Consider the following 16,039-nt stretch of genomic DNA (forward strand, 5'->3'; position numbering starts at 1 on the left):
CACATCTACATAGTAGACTGTGAACCATGTAGTTCTAGGATTTATGTATGAACATTTACCAGCATCTGCTACAGCATTGTTGCTGAGCTCCAGTGTCTGCAGAGTATTGTTGAACCGTAGTAGGTCTCTCAGATGAAGGGCATCCTGGTAGCTGTTCAACAGGTTATTAGCAAGGTGTAGCTCTCGCAGCGCCTGGTTTGTCTTCAGTGCACCAACTGGAATGGACAAGTTATGATAGGACAACTAAGCTGGCAAATGCAAAGCTTTACATCATGGCTTTACATTACTTCAGTTATTCTTGCAGGTTAATACGCTGAACTCTAAGTCCTCAGCGATTACCGTAACCTTGAGCCTATGCTACACAGCAGCATCCTCTCTCTCTCTCTGTCTCTCGCTATCTATCTATCTATATATACATATATATATATATCTATATATATGTATATATAGATATATATCTTTTATTTACCATCACAGTGGCAGATATCCAAGAAAGGGTCTCCAGTATGAAGAGTTGGACAGCACCAGGGCCCGACATGGTTCACGCCTACTGGCTAAAGAAGCTGACTGCACTCCACGAGCGTCTGGCAGCACAAATGAACCAGCTGCTAGTTGACGAGAGACACCCGGAATGGCTAACCGAAGGTCGGACGGTCCTGATCCCCAAGGACCCCAAGAAGGGACCGGTCCCCTCCAACTACCGACCAATAACCTGCCTCAGTACTACATGGAAGCTCCTGTCAGGCATCATATCGGCTAAGATGAACAGGCACATGGGTCAATACATGAGCGGGACACAGAAAGGAATTGGCAAGAATACCAGAGGCGCAAAACACCAGCTACTGGTAGACAGGACAGTCAGCCGAGACTGCAAGACCAGACTGACCAACCTGTGCACTGCCTGGATTGATTACAAGAAGGCCTATGACTCAATGCCCCACAGCTGGATACTGGAATGCCTAGAATTGTACAAGATCAATGGGACCCTAAGAGCCTTCATCAGGAACTCAATGGGGATGTGGCGTACAACACTAGAGGCCAACTCCAAGCCCATAGCACAAGTCACCATCAGGTGCGGGATCTACCAAGGAGATGCTCTGTCCCCACTGCTGTTCTGCATAGGCCTGAACCCCCTCAGTGAGATCATTAACAAGACTGGCTACGGATACAGACTACGGAACGGAGCAGTTGTCAGCCACCTCCTGTACATGGATGACATCAAGCTGTATGCCAAGAATGAACGAGACATTGATTCACTGATCCACACTACCAGGCTATACAGCAATGACATTGGAATGTCGTTCGGACTGGAGAAGTGTAGTCGGATGGTGACAAAGAGAGGGAAGGTAGTCAGAACTGAGGGGATTGAACTACCAGAAGGCAACATTGCAGACATAGAGGACAGTTACAAGTACTTGGGGATCCCGCAGGCAAATGGGAACCATGAAGAGGCCGCTAGAAAAGCTGCAACCACCAAGTACCTGCAGAGGGTCAGGCAAGTCCTGAGGAGTCAGCTGAATGGTAAGAACAAGATCCGGGCCCTCAACACGTACGCCCTGCCCGTGATCAGGTACCCTGCTGGAGTAATAGGCTGGCCAAAGGAGGAGATAGAAGCCACTGACATAAAGACAAGAAAGCTCCTTACCATGCATGGAGGGTTTCACCCCAAGTCCAGCACCCTGAGGCTGTACGCTAAGCGGAAGGAAGGGGGCCGGGGACTGGTGAGTGTCAGCACCACAGTCCAGGATGAGACAACGAACATCCAAGAATACATTGGGAAGATGGCCCCAACTGACTGAGTGCTCAGTGAATACCTCAGCCAGCAGAAACCCAAGAAAGAGGAGGGAGACGAGGAACCATCATGGAAGGACAGGCCCCTGCACGGTATGTACCACCGGCAGATAGAGGAGGTGGCTGATATCCAGAAATCCTACCAGTGGCTGGACAAAGCTGGACTGAAAGACAGCACAGAGGCACTAATCATGGCAGCACAAGAACAAGCTCTGAGCACAAGATCCATAGAGGCTGGGGTCTATCACACCAGGCAAGACCCCAGGTGCAGGCTGTGTAAAGATGCCCCAGAGACAATCCAGCACATAACAGCAGGGTGCAAGATGCTAGCAGGCAAGGCATACATGGAACGCCATAACCAAGTGGCCGGCATAGTGTACAGGAACATCTGTGCCGAGTATAACCTGGAAGTCCCGAGGTCAAAATGGGAGATGCCCCCAAGGGTGGTGGAGAATGACCGAGCTAAGATCCTGTGGGACTTCCAGATACAGACGGACAAAATGGTGGTGGCTAACCAACCGGACATAGTGGTGGTAGACAAACAGAAGAAGACGGCCGTAGTGATCGATGTAGCGGTTCCGAATGACAGCAATATCAGGAAGAAGGAACACGAGAAGCTGGAGAAATACCAAGGGCTCAGAGAAGAGCTCGAGAGGATGTGGAGGGTGAAGGTAACGGTGGTCCCCGTGGTAATCGGAGCACTAGGTGCGGTGACTCCCAAGCTAGGCGAGTGGCTCCAGCAGATCCCGGGAACAACATCGGAGATCTCTGTCCAGAAGAGCGCAGTCCTGGGAACAGCTAAGATACTGCGCAGGACCCTCAAGCTCCCAGGCCTCTGGTAGAGGACCCGAGCTTGAAGGATAAACCGCCCGCAGGGGCGTGCTGGGTGTTTATTTATTTTTTTTAAATTGTTTTGTCTGGGTAATCAGCAGATTATCAGACAAACATCAATTGATTTGATATTTTCCAAAAATACAACCTTTTTCTTCGGGGCTAGGGTTGGAACTCACAATGACAGACTTCAGAATTACAATACTTTAATAATCCCTGAAGAAACTATGTGAGTGTAAAAAAGATGTTAATGACACGTTTGTGCACTGTTTACTGATGTGAAGGGAAGATCATGTCCTTGTTAGCAGAGCTATCCATCCTCCCAGTTTGCCGGTTCGAGCCCCGGCTTGGACAGTCTCGGTCATTGTGTCCTTGGGCGAGACACTTCCCCCGTTGCCTACTGGTGGTGGTCAGAGGGCCCGGTGGCGCCAGTGTCCGGCAGCCTCGCCTCTGTCAGTGCGCCCCAGGGTGGCTGTGGCTACAATGTAGCTGCCATCACCAGTGTGTGAATGTGTGTGTGAATGGGTGGATGACTGGTTGTGTAAAGTGCTATATAAATACAGGCCATTTACCATTTACTCCATTGGTGAGGGTGGAATCTAAAACTAGTGCTGGCGGATCGATCCAAATATCGATTTTATTGATACCAAGTCAGCATCGGTATCAGATCGATACTAGCCTGGTCGATTCTTTACTTTCAGTTCTGCTCTTGTTTGCTGTGCTGTGCTTCAGCAAAGACCAACAGCCAGGTCGCCGGACTCGCCGCTCCTGTGTCAGCGCAGGCACACTTTGCTCCTCCCCCCTCTTGTGTTTAGATGCTGCGCCGTCACGTGACTTAGACGCTTTGGGGGTTGTTTACTTATATTTATATTTTCACCAGTTGTTGTGTTTGTTGTTGAGGATTTTAATTGTAATTTTAGTGTTATAGTTTCTCAACAGTACTTGTTTGTTTTCATTTGTTTCCTGGTTTGCGGCACTTTTTATTTAACATGTTTCTAAAAAAAATGATAATAAAACATTTTCTATTTAATTATAAACTTTGTGCTAATTATGTCCTGGGTTTTAACTATTTAAATTAATTTAATTAATTGAGATTTAGCAATTCAATGAGCATCCACCTTATTTATTGAAAAGTATCGGTATCGATTTCAGTATCGGCGATCTGGCCCGTGTTTACTTGGTATCGGATCGATACCGAAATATGCAGTATCGCACACAGCTATCGAAAGCTCCTGCTTCTTGCTCACGGTGGGAGGTGTTCTGGATCATGGCCCAAATACATCTCAAATCTAGGAAATCTGAGCCCTAACCAAATGAAGCTAATGTTATGAACTTTGTGCCACTGTACTAGTCTGTCCTGTGAGTGCCAACACAGGCCAGCTGGGTAGGACTGACTGAACATGAAAACAGGAGCACAGCACAAAGTGTAATTACTGAAAATCTCTTTCAGTAATTATACCAAAGAAGTGTTTCTCCTTGAAGCCATTGTTAACAGCAGAGTATTCAGCACAGGAGACCTAACAAAGCACCAGCGAAGCTCCGCGACCCTCTGCTCCAAATATCACTGTGCACACCATCGTTACTAGTCTTTTCACTTCTTTATCGCAGCTGAGACGCTGTTTTTGTAGACATATTCTGTATTTATGTGTGCGCTGTGGGCGTTCCCTGTGTATTTGTGTCATGTGTACTGTACATGTGTCCGTGTTGTCTAGGTCCTCGCTGCCCTTCCATCCAGATCGATGCTGCAGATTTGATCAAGCCTGTTGGGCTGCATGTGGAATGCCAACATTGTCATCAGGCACAGTAGGAACCAAATGGTGGTATCAGTGGGATTGATCCGGTCGACTCCACTGCTAGCACCCAATCCCGCAATCACAAGCCCCTCGAATCGAAGGCAATGATCCTCAGCTGGGACCCCCTGCTGGGAGGGAAGGAGGAGGAGGGCGCCAGTGGGCCTCGGTAATAGCAGAGGCAGGAGTGGGGTGAGGATGAGCATGGGAGGAGCAGAATCTTTAGCAGCCTGAAAATATCAAAGAAATCCAGGAAGGAGCTGCAAATGTTGGAGGAACAAGTTGGGAGTGGGCGGCACACTGTGTCCATTTGGGTCTTTGCCTGCTCCCAGCTGAGAGGAGATCAGATGCTGTCTTTGATATTTGTGTCCCAGTCGGACACAGAGACGGATTTATTATTACACCAGTTCATGTACCAGGATTCAAAGAACCACATCGTCCTGTGATTGTTGTGGGATTATAATTAAAGCGGCTTTAAAGCAAGAAAATTAGTTTTCCATAGAGCACTTTGGGCGCTGCGATAAATTTACTGCTACATCACTGTCTGGTTTGCCTCCTTAAGGCTATTAATAACTACTCACGTTGCACTTATTATTTAATCAAACTCTTCCTTTCTTTGTAACACTGTGTGTGTGTGTGTGTGTGTGTGTGTGTGTGTGTGTGTGTGTGTGTGTGTGTGTGTGTGTGAGAGAGATGCTATATATCTGTCCATCTGTGTACCCACCCTGGGTGTTCTGTTAGCCTTTTGTGTATTTCTGTGCTATATACTCACCCAGTGATTGTGTGTTTGTAGGTGTGTGTGTGTGTCTGTGCACAGGTCACGAACATAAAGTCCTGCAACCTTCCTAGTCACCATCCTAAAGCCTCTCCTTTCCTTGTCCTTCCACAGTGTTGAGAGGTCACAAAATCAGTGAATGTCAGATAGATGTACTGAAGTTTGAATCATTTGTGGGTCTTCGTATGCTGTAAACATGTATAGCTGTGTGTGCACATCCCATTACGTCCTAATATGTATCTAACAATACACGACTACAAACTGTGTGTGTGTGTGTGTGTGTGTGTGTGTGCACGAGTGTGTGTTCTGTGGCCAGCAGGACCAGATTTTGACCTGTGACCCTCCCTGCAGGTCTGGACCTGGATTAAAGGCCTAATCTCTTACCTGTCACTTTACACACCACTGCACATGTCTATAAAGGCTCTGGCAGCCAGGACACAAACCCCCACGCATGCATGCACACATATAAACGTGCACAAAAACCCACATTTTTAAATCCATGCACACACAAATGCTATATACACAGACACTATTTCAAAAGTACATTTTTAAAAATCGCTGCAAAAAAACAGCCTGCGAGTGCAGGGCGATGCACACGGACACGCCTTACCCAGTGTGTACAGCGGCATCCCGCTGAGCTGAACATGCTGAAGGTGCAGCACTGTGAGCTGGCTGCTCCGTAGCGCTTTAGACAGAGCCTGGACAGGATAGTCGACCAAGGCCACATTGCAGACATCCAGTCTGTAGAGACACACACTCTGAAACACACACACAGTGCAGACAGAGTGAATACAGACAACTGCAGAAAAAAGACTCGTCAGAATGTCTGATCTGACCAAGAGTAGAAAAGAAGAGAAGGGGAGGATGAATATTGAAAGAAAGAGCTTCACCAGCGGCTGTCAAACACTCAGACCTGTGGAAAGACAAGTGGAGAAGGTGCTTCTAAGGACTCGCACTCGAACAGTGGACTGACCTGTCTGTCCTCCCTGACATCAAACACTGGGAAAAAACCCGGAGAAAGAACAACCCTGAGTGACAGGGAGGTTAGGTCCATGCTGCTGGAGGATATGGAGAGCTGTTGGGGCAGATGTGGGTGTCTCGGCCAAGGTTATCAAAGTAGATCTCAAAAATGAGAAAAGGTTAAATTTTCATAAGTTATTCAAAAAGCTAAACATTTTCATTACATAGAAAATGATTTTTTACTTTTTACATTTTGGTGATTATGATTTATAGTTCATGAAAATCTCAACTTATCAGGAAATTTCATTTCTAGTTTGAGTCTAGTTCAGTACACGCAACCACAATCATGGGGAAGCCTGCTGACCTGTCACTAGACGATAATTGACACCCTCTGTAAGGTAAACCACCAAAGGTCATTGCTGAAAAGGCCGGCTGCTCACTGAGTGCTGTTTGGAAAACTGCTAACGGAAAGTTGATTGGAAGGAAAACTGAACAAGCAACAATAAATGTTCATTGAAACCACTGGAGGGCTTCACAAAGAGTGGACCAAGGCTGGTCCCCACACAGACCCCGAGATGAAAGCCCTGATATTAAAACTAAAAGTGAAACTATAAATAATTATTAAGTCATAATTGTAGCAAAATGAACCAAACACTTACAACAAAGCTAATGCAGAGATATGTTAACCCTTCCACAGCATGTCTTTATCCTGTCTTCCTTCTCTCGCCCCAGCCAATCACAGCAGATGGCCCCGCCCCTCCCTGAGCCTGGTTCTGCCGGAGGTTTCTTCCTGTTAAAAGGGAGTTTTTCCTTCCCACTGTCACCAAAGTGCTTGCTCATAGGGCGTCATGTGATTGTTGGGTTTTTCTCTGTATGTGTTATTGTAGGGTCGACCTTACAATATAAATAAAACTGTGTAAATAAAACTGAATTGAACTGTTCCTTCCCGTGCTCGTCATATTTTCTTTTTTTTGCCTTCATTTCATTTGAATTCTAACACTTCACAAAACTATAAATATTTATACTGTTGTGACATTTACCATAGTCAGTGAGATCCACTGTTATTGCCACAACATGTGCCACAGCTCTTACCAAGCCGTGGGTTAAAATGCAGCAGCACCAAAGAAGCTTCGACAGTCCTTTGGTCTTTACGTGGACTCAAAGTCAAATTTCTCCTTCTGTCCCTCCCTGATGATATTAATCTAACAGTCACTTAACCCTCAGAGCTAACGAGCTATGCCTGCTAATGCTAGTTGTGATAATCCAGCGTTTGTGTTGATGTTCATAGCAGAACTTCTCACCCGGTTTGCTCTGCCCTGCATCTTCAGTCCCGGTAATGTGCCACAAACTCACTTTGCAGGATGTACATTATCCCTGGGAGATAGCCTACATGAAAAGATTGCTATTCCACTGCGTCAGCTAACCTGCTTTATCAAATGAGCGAGGGCCCTCCAACTCGATGTTCCCATACTGCTGTTGTCAGAAATGTCAAGATGTGTTGTAGATTCATAGTACAAAATCATATCCAACAAGGACGATGCTCCCTGGAATAGAAAAAAAAAGCAGAGGGGAAAAAATAAAGAAAGCAAGGCCCCAAATTTGACAGGAATGTTATGAAGTTTCTTTGGAAGGAAAAAAATAGCCTCTAATCTGATACAAGGGAAGGCCTGAATATGAAACTGTATTGCAACTGGAAGATGAAGATGAGCAAAATAAGTTTTGCTCATAAAACTCACATTTTCTTCCAGTTGGGCTGCCTGCAGATTGATGAAATCAAAGTGCAGCGATTTCAGTACGACTTCCAGAGCTTCACAGGAGCGGTGGTCTAATCGCTCACCTTGATGGAGGCAAGCAATCAAAGGGAAGATAATTGGGAGGCTGTTTGCTAACAGGCAAAATTGCACTACTCTAAATGTGCTTTATCCTTTTTTTCTGAAATGAACATTTCAGCAAAAATCACGACAAAACAACTTCCCTTATAAGCAAAGTTTATCTGTGTGTGTGTGTTTTCTTTTAATAAAGTTCTGAGAGTTAATCAGAAACACAGAAAGAGAAATAATGACAGCTCCAGTTTTTCATGATTGGACTTCCAAGATGTGAATGTTGGAGGGTCCATTGATTACTGTCTGCCTGCAAACCATCGTAATCAATAACACAGCACCTCAACTTCTGAAGCTGCTAAATGTAGTCTGATTACTTTACCTGCACACTGAATGTGAAATAACAGTTTAATGGTATATAATAGCAATATACATATAACAATGTCTAAACTGGCAACTTATCCTCTGTGCCAGAACCCAGTGGTGAATTACAACTAATACATTTAATTATGTTTTTATAATTTACTTGAGGAAGTCACGTTGATGCCACTTTATACTCATAACATCACACAGAGAAGTATGTTTTGTTCAAACGTCAATCATACTGACATATCGTAATAATGACATTCAAATTATTCCTATTTTGTTCATATACCACAACTACAAACCAGTAGTCATCTCCAGAAGCTTCGTGTAATAGAAACCACGACAATCAAATGATACCATAAAACTGGTGCAACATAAAAACTGCCCAATGTGTAACAGACTCAGTGATGGGCACACCTCTGCAGGAAATGGTGCTATAAACATGCAACAGCAGAATGTGGTTTGTTTTGTGTAAATTAAATCCAAATTCACATTTTAGCTGCAGTGTTAATATGTAGTTGTTATTCATTGCTCCTGTCCGTGTAAAACTTCAGAACTCATTTATTTTATTTTGGTAAAATACTCAACATGACTTAATTAATACCATGTTCCATCTGTCGTGTTTTGTTTGTGGGCAGAGGAGATGCAATACAAAACATGTTTAATGCTATTTTAAAATGCTGAGGCATGTAAAACGACTGATAAAACTGATCAAATGCTACTATTCCAGTTAGAGAGGTTATACGCAACACATGTTAGAACCAAGGTGAGTAGGCACACGAGTCAGTACATGAGCACAGCTCATAAACGGTACTGGAGATAACACCAGAGAGCCAAAACACCAGTAACTGGTTGATACAGCTGCACACGAGACGGTAACACTAGGGACAGCAACTGGACAGCCTACGAGTCAGTTTCCTGCACGCTGATCATGTTCACCAGGAACCCAAAGGGAATGTAGAAGAAAACACTGCAGGCCAACTCCCAAAGTTACCATCAGGTGTTCTTCACAGGCCTCAACCTCTTAATCCAGCTTATCATTAGGAGCAGATACAGGACAGATTCCACAGTGGAGCGAACGCAAGCCACCTCCTGTGCATGCATAAAGCTGCATGCATGACACTGACTCACTAATCTACCTCACTCAGATCTACAGAGAAGAGTGGATGTGAAGTCAAATGGTTACAAAGGTGATGCAGAGACATGGAGCTGCAACGAGGCATAATAATAGATTTATAAAACAACTACATGGACAAAAGGTCAGCAGGACTTTAATAGAAGGCAGCCACAGCCAAAAACCTGCAGAAGGTAAGCAGGACTAATGAGCTGGTCTTAGTGGCTAGAAAAGGCCTAGTTGCAGACTATGCAAAGGTGCCTGGAGACTATCCAACACATAGTAGAAGGTTTAAGTTGGGACTGCGTACACTGAGAGGTACAACCATGTGGTAGGGATAGTGTACAGGAAAATCTGTGCATGGCATGGACTACAAGTCCCCAAGTCCCGATGGAAGACACCAAACTTCTACATATATTTTTTATTGGAACCTTTGAGGAACCAAAGAAATATAAAAAACCGTGTAAAGTTAAAAAGTGGGGACATGAGTCAGAAAGTGTCTAGTACAGTTAGAGCTTGGTATAAGAATGAACCCACCTTGTACCAGTATAAGCTCATGCTGCTGGTGTAATGCTATGGGGGATATTTTCTTGGCACATTCTTGGACCCCTGGTACTTCAGCTGAAACATTGCTTATAATCACAGCCTTACTGAGTTTGCTGCTGACATGTCAATATGGACAACATATTATTGTTTACGTTACGTGAATTTCTACAATGGCGGATAAAATACTGTTGCTGTTGATCTGACCATCTGCAGTTTCTACATAGACACACACAGAAGCTGTGTCCCAAAGCGTCGGCTGCATCCTCCCAGGGTGCATCTGTAGACCGATTACGTCACAGCAACGCGATGAAGGCTGTCCCAATTCGTAGACTCCTCCGAATCTGGCGAACAAACGCGTCCTCCTTTTCACCAGATTTGGAGGATGGAGGTCCTTCGTGTCCCACCATTTCCCAGAATTCATAGCGCGGCTCAGCCCATTCCAGTTTCCAACAATGGCGGCAGCTACTAAGTTTTAATATTATTCTTATTCCTCTTTCTGGGTCACAAAATAAAGTTTTAACATATTTCCAGGCGAGAATGTAGCTGTAAACCTCAAATATCTGCTCGGTTTATCAAGATATCGCATATTTGCAAAAGCGCTCCGACGTTTTCGGAGACGTCTGTCCACCCGCTCGTCCACCCGGGTCAATAACAGCGGACTCCCGGCTTCATTGTCTTCAAACCCCCTGCGCTCTTTCACTACTCGGGTTAAACATGATATATAAGTCACTCTGATAACTTTTATTATTGTTACTGTTGGGCTTTTTTCAGTGTTTTATTTGTTCCTGAGTAAATCGGTTTGGCTGAGATTAAAGTTATTAGATTAGATTAGATAAAACTTTATTAATCCTCCGGGGTTTTCACACAGCTGAATAAACGTCAAACAGAAAACTGATTAAACAGAAGTGTGAGACGGTCGAGCGTTTACTCCACTGTCCTGTAATATTTTAGTTAGCAAGGAGCAGACGGCCGAGTTTGTTAAACTCCACCGAGACAGCGGTGACGCAGATCTGAAGGCAAGACCGTCCCATTTCACAGCCTCGCACTTCTGGTCTTCTCGGTCTTCGGAGGACCCGGCCCACGTAGACCACGAAGGCCGGGTCCTCTGAAGGATGCAGCCGACGTTTTGGGACACAGCTAGTTACTGCGATAGATGACATCAGCTAAGTAGCCAACTATCACAGATGTTTTAAGGCTGTCAAAGCCCTCACTACACACTTTATAGAGTTCTCTCACACAGGCATGAACATTTTCACTTTTCTCTCGTTTAAACTCTCAAAGTTCAAACTTTCGTAGAAAAATAAGTCCACTGTTACAGAATGAAACCAAAGGCAGGTGACAACGTTTCATCGACATTGTTGAGTTTGTTGGGGAGAAACTTACAAACACACAGTGCAGCACTTCAGAGTCACACTGCTAGGATCGAAGATTAGTTTAAATTTGACAAGCTGAATGCACTCTGTACTGTACAGGAGACACGGCTTGACAATGATCTACAGCCAATCAGGACGCAGAACACAATGCGCAGTAAAAACCACGTTATAGCGAGGGACCGCTGTACACGTGGCTGGGATTTTAGTTTTAAATGAAAACATAACATCTCTGCTTTGCATTCATAGCCTAAGCATGTGTGATTTAGCTGATCTCAGGTCAGTCATTAATTCCACTTACAATATCAATGAATTAATACAGATACCACATTTTACACTGAAATATGAAATATGAGGGTTCGCATTTAGAAAAGTGCTTTTCTGATTTTTGTCACTAATCCCTGTTTCTTAGTGTTTGTTGGGATTATCGAGGCCCAAATTCAATACAGTTCAAGAAAGCAGGCAAATACAGAGGACAGCTCACTAAGAACACGTCTCCATCAGTTCAAACCTGATGAACTGCTCCACTGTTACTGTGTCGCTGCAGGTTTCAGCACGGTGTCATGTGTAACTGCAGCACGTGTTGTCAAATTAATAAAGGTATTTTCTTACTTTTCAGAGCGTTGAGCTCTTTAGGCCATTGTAGGGTTTGATGTTACCACTTTGCAATCTGATTACTGTAGGAAGTCACTCCAGCCTGCTCAGAAGTCACACTCCACATTAAGCTGTGACTGATCAGGCAAATTCATGTGACTTTTAAGACTCTTAGTCTCTCCCCCTTTGCTCTATCTCCTGGGTTCATTCTTATCTCCCTGGCCAAGAAGGGGAAACGATAATTACTATCATAATTATTTCTAAAATGATTTTTCCCCTCTGTTTTAACAATAATCACCTAACTGAGCGATGGCAGAGGGCGTGTGGGGTTGAAGGGAGAGCCATCTGAAATCCCATTTTTTCTAATCCGCCCTGCGTCGGAAAGATAATAAGGCAGCAGCACCCGCAGTCAGATGTCATCAGTGCGTGACGACAGTGACGCCCATCATGGCATCACGCACAAGTTTACACTGCTGCTGTATGCAGATGTGGCTCCCGCTCTCCATATTAGCACGTTTAAAGACCTCTAACAGGAGAAGAGCGTCCAGCTTGGATTTAAAACTTCAGCCAGTTATATGCAGTCAAATCACTGGCCGACAGACTGAGGGGAGACTGGATTAGTTTCATTCAGAGCTAAACTGTACTTTAATCAGCAGGACTAGATTGTGTTTAAATTCAGTTGATGATAACGATTTGATATTTGTGTCAGGTTAAGTCAAGCTTAGCCTCTCCACCAGGAAACAGACAACCCAGCCACGGTTAGGGTTTAGTCAACATCCATTTATTTCATCCTTGTCTGTTTGTTCCCACAGTGTCAGCATATAAACTGCACTGCAAAACGGTTTGGGTTCAAGGCTAAGATGTGAACCAGGATTTACGTCTGTTATTATAAATCAAATGCTATATTTAGCATTATTTCAGGATAACAGCATTAAGATCACGACCAGGGTTTGGAGGACTGTCAGCTCTACCTTGGTGCTACAAGCAAAGCTTGGAGACCAGATCAGGTGAACATTTTAACCAGCGCACCAGGATTTAGGCTCAGTTGCATTTTGTCGCCGTGCTGAAAAGTATTTGAGAAACAGGAAGCTGCTGTCTTTAACATGCACTCTCTGTATGTTGGCCATCATTTGGAGCAGTCTGAATCACAGGCTGATACTGGCTCTTTGGTATCTGTGTGTCTCTGCATTTCTGATGGAAAGGTAAAAAGTGAAGAAGAGAGGAGAGAAACATGCTTCAACCTGCAGAGTGCTCTGCAGCTCGCCTGTTAGCGTCACGTGTGTGGGAAGATCAGAAATATAGAAACCAGCCAATCGGAGCTAAGTCGCACAGCATGTAAATAACTGCACATATCAGACCTTAGGCTAACCTGTTTATAGTTTGTGTGTCTGGAAAAACTGTTGGCTGGTTTCTAGCTAACAGATTTGGTGTACACAGGACCAGATGTGTGACTAACCATAGTGCTTCTAACATGGGCAAACCACCCTAACCCTACCCCTGACCCTAAACATGCACACCAGCGGGCTCTGAGTTACACATCAGCTCTGTTTAGTGTTTCAATCTGATGTTGGTTTGAAAACCATATAAAACTAATCTCAGCTTCTGGTAAACTGGATTGTTTGGTCAGCAGATTGCAGAAATGCATTTGTGTGTGTAAACATTACAAAATGACTGGGTGCAGCATGCAGTCACAGTCATGCTTAATAATGACAGAGTGAGGGCTCATCTTACCTTTGAGATCCAGACACTCCAAGCTGCCACCTACATGCACGCCCTGCTGACAGACACAGAGGAAGAAGCTGGAGACGTGACAAAGAATGCGCGCGCACACACACACACACACACACACACACACACACACACACACACACACCCTCCCCGGCCTTTTTCCGTACGGCCTCGCCATCCACGCCACGCTATGCTGGCGTGATCGGGGAGCTTATTGGATGCCACAGTATGAATTATGAATTTCACACAGTTTACCGCCACCGTTGATGGTGACACAGCGTCCTAATTAACCAGTGTATAATAATTAGAAACAGCTGGTCATCAGTTGATGTGTTCATTTTCAGAGCCAGTGTTCCACATACATCTAATTTGACTGCATCAATCACTGGAGGTGGCAGATTTGTGCAGCGAGTGGAAAACACACTTTTTTATTTTTGCCCTGACAAGCAAAACAAGGAACAGGAACAGCGACTGTGGATTGATGAACATCGCTTACAGGAGGTCGTTCAGGGTAATGTGTACCTCAGGTCTCTGTTGTTTCAAAGACCAGAGATGGTTTGTATCAGTCACGTGTCGGTCTGATTGTTTCCTGGCAGATATCTCACCTTCTTTTGTTTATTTTTGCTTTAAAAATGTCTCATTTCGGCAAAATGAATATCTGCAAAAAATATTACATAGTGGAGGCTTTAATGATGGCCCCACATCCACCAGGGGGCCCCAAACGTGAGCAAATTAAAAATGTGCATCGTCTTTGGTCCCCTCAGCTCATTTGTGCTGTTAACTGGAAGGAGGCTGCACAGAGCCCAGTGTTTAGCTGATTTTCATCAACAAAAAGCAGTGCGGGGTGCCCAGTTGTGCTCAAGGCCCCGTAAAGCCTTGCCCAGCCCCTGTCACCTCTCTCTACCCACGTGTCAGTCAAAGGCTTCCTGACTAACCCCCCTCTCTCTGCGTCGACTCCTCTCTGCTGGCTCGCTGAATTGCCACCTTCTTCTCTTTTCCAAGCGGCGCCTCGTTTCCTTTCTCGTTGCTAAATACGATTCATTGTTCAAAGAGACACGTGGAGCACAAAAGGACTTGGAAGGCTTTCCTCGCCTCTACTGCCGCACAGAAGAGAGCAAGGCGGGAGACAAAGGACGCCAGCCATAATGTGCTCCCGTTGAAGGAATTAGGCAGATCAATGGGACATGAACGGCGCTGTTTGTGTGTGCGAGAGGCTGGTGTGTAATTGTAGAGGTGGCTGAATTTATCCCTGGAATTATCTTAACTGAGACGCTCACACTCGAGAACAAACGTGTTTACAGACACATACATACTAATGTTACACACACATGTATGTGCTGCACGTGCTGTTCAGGTAGAAGAGCATCTTACTGAGCCAGACGTGCCTGAGTTGTAGCATCATATATATATATTAGAAACACCAAACCAACAGGATTCGTGGGCGTGTTTGACATTTTTCTCAAGCGCTTTTATCCATTTTAAGCATCTTGTTTTTTGGACAACGATTAGGGTCCTTTGATTATATTAAAAGAATAAAATGACCCCTCCCCCATCACTCACATGTTGGTTGTTTTTTTTGCTGCCTGCAGCCAACAATAAAGGTAAAAAGCATCAAGACAAAATCTGAGAAAGAAAAAACCGGCAGCTACAGAGTCCACATGCTGTGTGCTTCTTTATGCATGAGCCAAAACATCTGGATTCTTATGTATTCGTTAGTGCTGTCAAAATTATCGCGTTAATTGTTAAGATCAACGCGAAATGTTTAATGCATTAAAAAAATTTAACGCTGATTTTGTTTTTTTATTAATTTCCTGTAATCTAAGACCTTTAAATTCATGAGCACCTCTGGAGGAGGGGGCAACAGTGTGCTATGCTGGCGTTTGGCCTGACAGAAATGATTAGAAGAAGAAGAAGAAGTGACACCATGCTACTATCTAGCTAACACTAGCTAACACACGTAAGCATGGACGAGGGCGGACTTTTGGGTGGAAAGTTTCTCTTTAAGAAGTTGCCTGATGGCTTGTTGGACAAAACGAGAGTAAGATGCACAATTTGCAACGCTGAATTCAAGTACCACAGAAGCAGTTCATCACTGGCGTATCACCTGAGAGCAAAACACCCAACTGAATCCACCTCTACGGGACCTCGCCAGTCTACGCTTCAGGAGTATGGTGCTTGTGGACGAATAACAAAAAATGTGAGAGAAAAGGTAACCAATTCCTTGGTTGTTTGGATAGCTAAAAACTGCCGACCAGTTAGCATAGTAGAAGATGATGGACTGAGAGAAGTCATTCGTGCTGCATCAGGAGATGAGTGTTACAATCTGCCCTCGAGAGGAACCATTGTGTCGAGAC

At 44.6% G+C, this 16,039-nt stretch overlaps 1 long non-coding RNA gene across 1 annotated transcript; it reads right to left on the reverse strand.

Annotated features, from left to right (window-relative positions):
* Positions 1-89: 89 nt before the first annotated feature.
* LOC146645991 (uncharacterized) lies at positions 90-7,645 on the reverse strand. The gene is made up of 3 exons (XR_014908929.1): positions 7,572-7,645; positions 5,798-5,945; positions 90-215 (listed from the first exon to the last, which is right to left on the reverse strand). It is a non-coding gene; the product is annotated as an uncharacterized LOC146645991 (long non-coding RNA).
* Between the last annotated feature and the right edge of the window lie 8,394 nt (positions 7,646-16,039).

The sequence above is a fragment of the Rhamphochromis longiceps genome, linkage group LG19 (assembly GCF_057381845.1).
Source record: "Rhamphochromis longiceps isolate RC_006_pf linkage group LG19, R_longiceps_female_GT1.1, whole genome shotgun sequence".
Classification (NCBI taxonomy): domain Eukaryota; kingdom Metazoa; phylum Chordata; class Actinopteri; order Cichliformes; family Cichlidae; genus Rhamphochromis; species Rhamphochromis longiceps.